General features: G+C 53.4%; 1 pseudogene; it reads right to left on the bottom strand.

Annotated features, from left to right (window-relative positions):
• Positions 1–5,782, bottom strand: part of LOC104830438 — a 17,597-nt pseudogene extending 11,815 nt beyond the window's left edge.

Here is a 5,782-nt window from a genome sequence, read left to right on the forward strand (position 1 = left end):
GGCTCGTTCCGGTGCGGTCCCGTTCAGCTCCGCTCTGCTCGTGCCGCGAGTGCCGCCGCTGTCGCCGCCGCCGAGGGGTTGAAGGGCGGACCGGCTCCGCCCGCCGGAAACAGGCACCGAGCCCTCGCATGCCCCGGGTGCCCCCCCCCCGCTCCCGCAGACCCGCCCCACGCGAAGCGACGGGCGAGCGCGACCAGCCCCGCGGCCGGTGCGGGGAAGCCAGTCTCCGCCCAGCCCCACCCGTGCCCGGTTCGCCGCGCCCTGCCGCCCCCCAGGTCACAGATTTAAAAGAAAAAAGAAAAAAAAACCCCACAACCAATCCATAAATTCAAGTCATAAATGGCAGCGGGGCTGAGGCCAGGCACGTCTCGGCCCCCGGGAGTGCGGCTGCTGCAGGCGGCAACGCCGAGCCCAGGGCAAGGGACCGTGCGGCTGGCGGCTTCAGCTGTGCTCCTCCGGGAAAGGCCACAGAGGGGGCGGCTGAGGGTCCCCCGAGCCCCGATGTGCCAGGAGGGCAGAGCCTGCCCCGGCCCTGCCCTGCCGGGGCTGGGAGCGAGGCGAGGGCTGGGGCGCAGCGAGGAGGCCGGCCCTGCTACAGGGAGCGCGGCCGGAGCTCAGCCCGAGGCGTGGAGGGGGGCTCTGCCCCGATCCCGGTGTGCTCCGCAGGGGAGTGAGTCCCCGGCCAGCACCCACGCTGCTCCGCTACAGTCTCCTCAACTCCGGGAGCAACAGGCAGCTCTAAGTGATGGGAAGCACCAGTCTCGGGAGAACTATTTGGCAGTCGAGCCGGCAGCCAGAAGCCAGCACCCAGGCTGGGACCAGCCGCCCAGAAACCTGCTCCTGATGCAATCCAGCGTTCGCGTGTCGTGAGCACCTATTCAAACAGACATCGCAGGCAAGGCTCTGCTCCAGCGCCGCTGCCGAGGATGCATAGCCAACAGGCTTCCAGCCGTTTGCAGCAGAGCAGGCAGGAGCAGCGGGCAGGGCACTACAGGCCCCGCGCTGGGTGCCTGCTCCCCCCCCCCCGCCTCCCCCGTGGGTGCACACACAAGGGCCAGGGAGACAGAAACGCTCCGCTCGGCAAAATGACCTCAATGGAAACAGCAACGCAGTATCCTGCGAGCGCAGCTGCTGGGCAGTGACGCAGATTCTCTTCCCGCCTTGCGGATGAATGAACCGTGGCTCAGCAACGCCCCCGCCCCCCCTCCCCGGCCACCCGCTCCCCACCGGGAAGGAAGTCAGCTCAAGATCAACATCGAGGAAGCCCCCGCAGCCTCGCTGTTAGCGCCCAGGCGCTTCCTGCTCTTTCTTGGGCTGCCTGCAGCAGGCAGGGACCCGGCTGGGCCAAAGCCCTGCTGCCTGCGCCGCCGCGGGCAGCACCATCGCTGAGGGTGCTCTCGGGCAGGACCGGCAGCACCGCAGGCACAGCAGGGCTCCATGGGGGGACCACCCAGGCCCAGCCAAGCAGAAGCTGGGTATGCAGAGCGGCGAGAGGCGGATGACACCAAGACTCGCCTATTCCCAGAAAGCCTCTTGCGACAGCAGATGTTGGGAGGAAGTTTCGTTGGGAGGCAGTTTTGGGCAGGGAGCAGCACTGGGGCACCGAACATGGCTCCAGCTCCCAGACCTCACACGCAGCTCCACATCCATCTTCCCAGTGCGCCATCCTCACCTCCCAGTCTACCATTCTCCCTCCATCCCCATTCAGGTCCCTGATCCAGCAGGACAGGCCAAGGGCCAGGAGCAGGCGGAGGCATGGAGCGAGCAAAGTGCACGTCCTGGCAGGAGCACCAGGAAGGCAGACAGTGGCAGGGTGTGTGTAGCCAGCGCCAAGGAGGGTAGGAGGAGGCTCCAGTGCGGAAAGGGGGCCAAAAGCCCTGCAGAGGCAGATCTGAATCAGCCCTTGGAGCCCCATTATCTTCCACAACAGGAGCATAGAATCACAGAATATCTCAAGTTGGAAGGGACCCATAAGGATCATTAAGTCCAACTCCCTGCTACCTCACAGGATGACCTGAAACTAAACCATATGACTAACAGCATCATCCAGATGCTCCTTGAAGTCTGACAGGCTTAGTGTCATGACCACTGCCCTGGGAGCCTGTTCTAGTGACTGACCACTCTCTCAGTGAAAAACATTTTCCTATGTCCAGTCTGAACTTCACCTGACACAGCTTCAGTCCATTCCCTCGTGTCCCATCACTGGTCACCAGACAGAGGAGATCAGCAGTTCCCCCTCTGCTGTCCCCCTTGAGGAAGTTGTCAACTGCGATGAGGTCACCCCTCAGCCTTCTCTTCTCCAAGCTGAACAAACCAAGCGGCCTCAGCCGCTCCTCAGAAGTCTTGCCCTCGAGACCTTTCACCATCTTGGTCCCCCTCCTCTGGACACCCTCTAATAGTTTGATGTCCTTCTTGGAGTGAAGCACCCAAAACTGCACACAGTACTTGAGGTGCGGCTGCACCAGTGCAGTGTAGAGTGGGATGATCACCTCCCTCGACCAGCTAGCTATGCTGTGCTTGATGCACCCAGGACACAGTTGGCCCTTTTGGCTGCCAGGGCACACTGTTGACTCATATTTAACTTGACCTCAACCCAAGCCCCCAGACCTCTTTCTGTGGCGCTGCTCTCCAGCCTCTCATCCCCCAATTTGCATGTTGTCATGGTTTAACCCCAGCCAGCATCTAAGCACCACGCAGCTGCTCAGTCACTTCCCCTCCACCCAGTGAGATGGGGGAGAGAATCGGGAGAAAAAAGAAGTAAAACTCCTGGATTAAGATAAGAACAGTTTAGCAGAACAGAAAAGAAGAAACTAATAATGATAACAATAATAAAATGACAATAATAAAAGGATTGGAATATACAAGTGATGCACAATGCAATTGCTCACCACCCACCGACCAATGCCCAGGTAGTCCCCAAGTGGCGATTACCCCCAGCCCCACTCCCCCCAGTTTATATACTAGACATGACATCACATGGTATGGAATACCCCTTTGGCCAGTTTGGGTCAGCTGTCCTGGCCGTGTCCCCTCCCAGCTTCTTGTGCCCCTCCAGCCTTCTCGCTGGCTGGGCATGAGAAGCTGAAAAATCCTTGACTGAGTCTAAATACTACTCAGCAACAACTGAAAACATCAGTGTGTTATCAACATTCTTCTCATACTGAACCCAAAACATAATACTATACCAGTAACTAGGAAGACAATTAACTCTGTCCTAGCTGAAACCAGGACATATGTATAACCAGGATTACTCTGTCCCAGGTGGCGAATCTGGCTCTTGCTCTTGTTAAATTTCATACAGTTGGTGATTGCCCAGCTCTCTAGTCTGTCCAGATCTCTCTGCAACGCCTTTCTACCCTTGAGGGAGTCCACAGCTCCTCCCAGTGTAGTATCGTCAGCAAACATTTAATGTACATTCGATTCCTGTGTCCAGATCATTCATAAAAACATTAAAGAGCTCTACCACTAAAATTGAGCCCTGGGGAACCCCACTGGTGACTGGATGCCAGCCTGATGTAACCCCATTTACTATAACCCTTTGAGCCTGACCTGTCAGCCAAGTGCTCACCCAACGTATTATGGAGTTGTCTAGCAGTGTACTGGACAGTGTATCCAGAAGGATACTGTGAGAGACGGTATCAAAAGCTTTGCTAAAATCCCAAACCACCGCATTACTGGCTTCCCTTGGTCAACTAGATGGGTGACCTTCTCATAAAAGGAAATTAACTTGGTGTGGTAGTTTAACCCCAGCCAGCAACTAGGCACCACACAGCCACTCGCTCACCTCCCCCCCACGCAGTGGGATGGGGGAGAGAATCAGGGAAAAAAAAGTAAAACTCATAGGTTGAGATAAAGAACAGTTTAATAGGACAGAAATAAATAAAATTGTAATAATAATAAAATTATAATGATAACAATAATAAAAGAATTGGAATACACAAAACAAGTGATGCACAATGCAATTGCTCACCACTCGCCGACCGATGCCCAGTTAGTTCCCAAGCAGCAATCCACCCCTCCCGGTCAACTGTCCCCAGTTTATATATAATGGGCATGATGTCACATGGTATGGAATATTCCTTTGGCCAGTTTGGGTCAGCTGTCCTGGCCGTGTCCCCTCCCAGTTTCTTGTGCCCCTCCAGCCTTCTCGCTGGCTGGGCATGAGAAGCTGAGAAATCCTTGACTTAGTATAAACACTATTTAGCAACAACTGAAAACATCAGTGTGTTATCAACATTATTCTCATACTAAATCTAAAACATAACACTATACTAGCTACTAGAAAGAAAATTAACTCTATCCCAACCGAAACCAGGACAGTATCCATCGCCTATTCTATACCATTTACATCACACTCAGGTCCCATACTTTCTAATACATCCCAATTAATCACCATCACCTTTCCTGTCCTTTGAGATATATATACACACACAGAGATATCATTCCCTTAGTCTCTGGGCCATTCCTATAAAATGTCCACTGAGTTCATTTAGTCCATGACTTTGGGCTCCATCTGTCATAACAGCCTTTCTGGGAAGGAGAGATGATGTGAAGTCTGCTCAGTTGGCAGAGCAGGATTGGGCTTCAGTGCAGTGCGGCGGGCGGGTGACATTGGGCGCGGCAGGAGGATGGTGTGTAGTGTCGGATTGTTGCATGCTGAAGGCAGTCCTGGTTCCATCACTACTGTGCTTTGCTCAATTTTATCAAAGTTCATTTTTCCTTAATCTAAGTGATTCTTACTGTAATACCATTGATATGGCATATAACAGTTATAGTAATGATGACATACAGTGGCAGGGTTATATAGCAATTAACATCATACAGTTTAATTCATTGGCTATTCTCACCTAAATTCAAATCCCCTTGAGGCACACATTGGAATTCCCCATCCTTTCACATCACCCACCAAGTGCGCCCAGGTCCTCGAGCAAAAGCGATCCCACAAATGGGTTTGCCTTCACCTGAGGCAGGAGTAACCCAGACTGTCTTCCCTAACATATATTTTATGTGCACTACAGGGACTTTATCCCCTTCTACAGTACATAAAAGTTCTGATTGGGCAGGGCCACCCCGATTGGCAGATCCTCTGGTGTTGACTAAGCAGGTGGCTTTTGCTAAATGTGTATCCCAATGTTTGAAGGTACCACCCCCCCATTGCTCTCAGTGTAGTCTTTAACAGTCCATTGTATTGTTCAATTTTCCAGGAGGCTGGTGCATGATAGGGGATGTGATATACCCACTCAATGCCATGCTCTTCGGCCCAGGTGTCTATGAGTTTTTTTAGAAATGGGTCCCCTTGTCTGACTCAATTCTTTCTGGGGTGCCATGTCACCACAAAACTTGTTTTTCAAGGCCCAGGATATTCTGGGCAGTGGCACAGGGCATGGGATACATTTCCAGCCATCCAGTGGTTGTTTCCACCACTGTAAGCACATGGCGCTTGCCTTGGTGGGTTTGTGGGAGTGTGATACAGTCGATGTGCCAGGCCTTCCCATATTTATAGTTCAGCCATTGCCCTCCATACCACAGAGAGTTTAACCACTTGGCTTGCTTAATTGCAGCACGATTCACATTCATGGATAACTTGTGAAATAGTGTCCATGGTCAAGTCCACCCCTCGATCACGAGCCCATCTCTATGTTGCATCTCTTCACTGATGGCCTGAGGTAGTATGGGCCCACCAAGCCATAAATAATTCACCCTTACGTTGCCAGTCCAGGTCCACCTAAGCCACTTCAATCTTAGCAGCCTGATCCACCTGCTGGTCGTTCCGATGTTCTTC

This window comes from Haliaeetus leucocephalus, unplaced genomic scaffold, assembly GCF_000737465.1.
Source record: "Haliaeetus leucocephalus isolate CR32 unplaced genomic scaffold, Haliaeetus_leucocephalus-4.0 Scaffold189, whole genome shotgun sequence".
In the NCBI taxonomy this organism is placed as follows: domain Eukaryota; kingdom Metazoa; phylum Chordata; class Aves; order Accipitriformes; family Accipitridae; genus Haliaeetus; species Haliaeetus leucocephalus.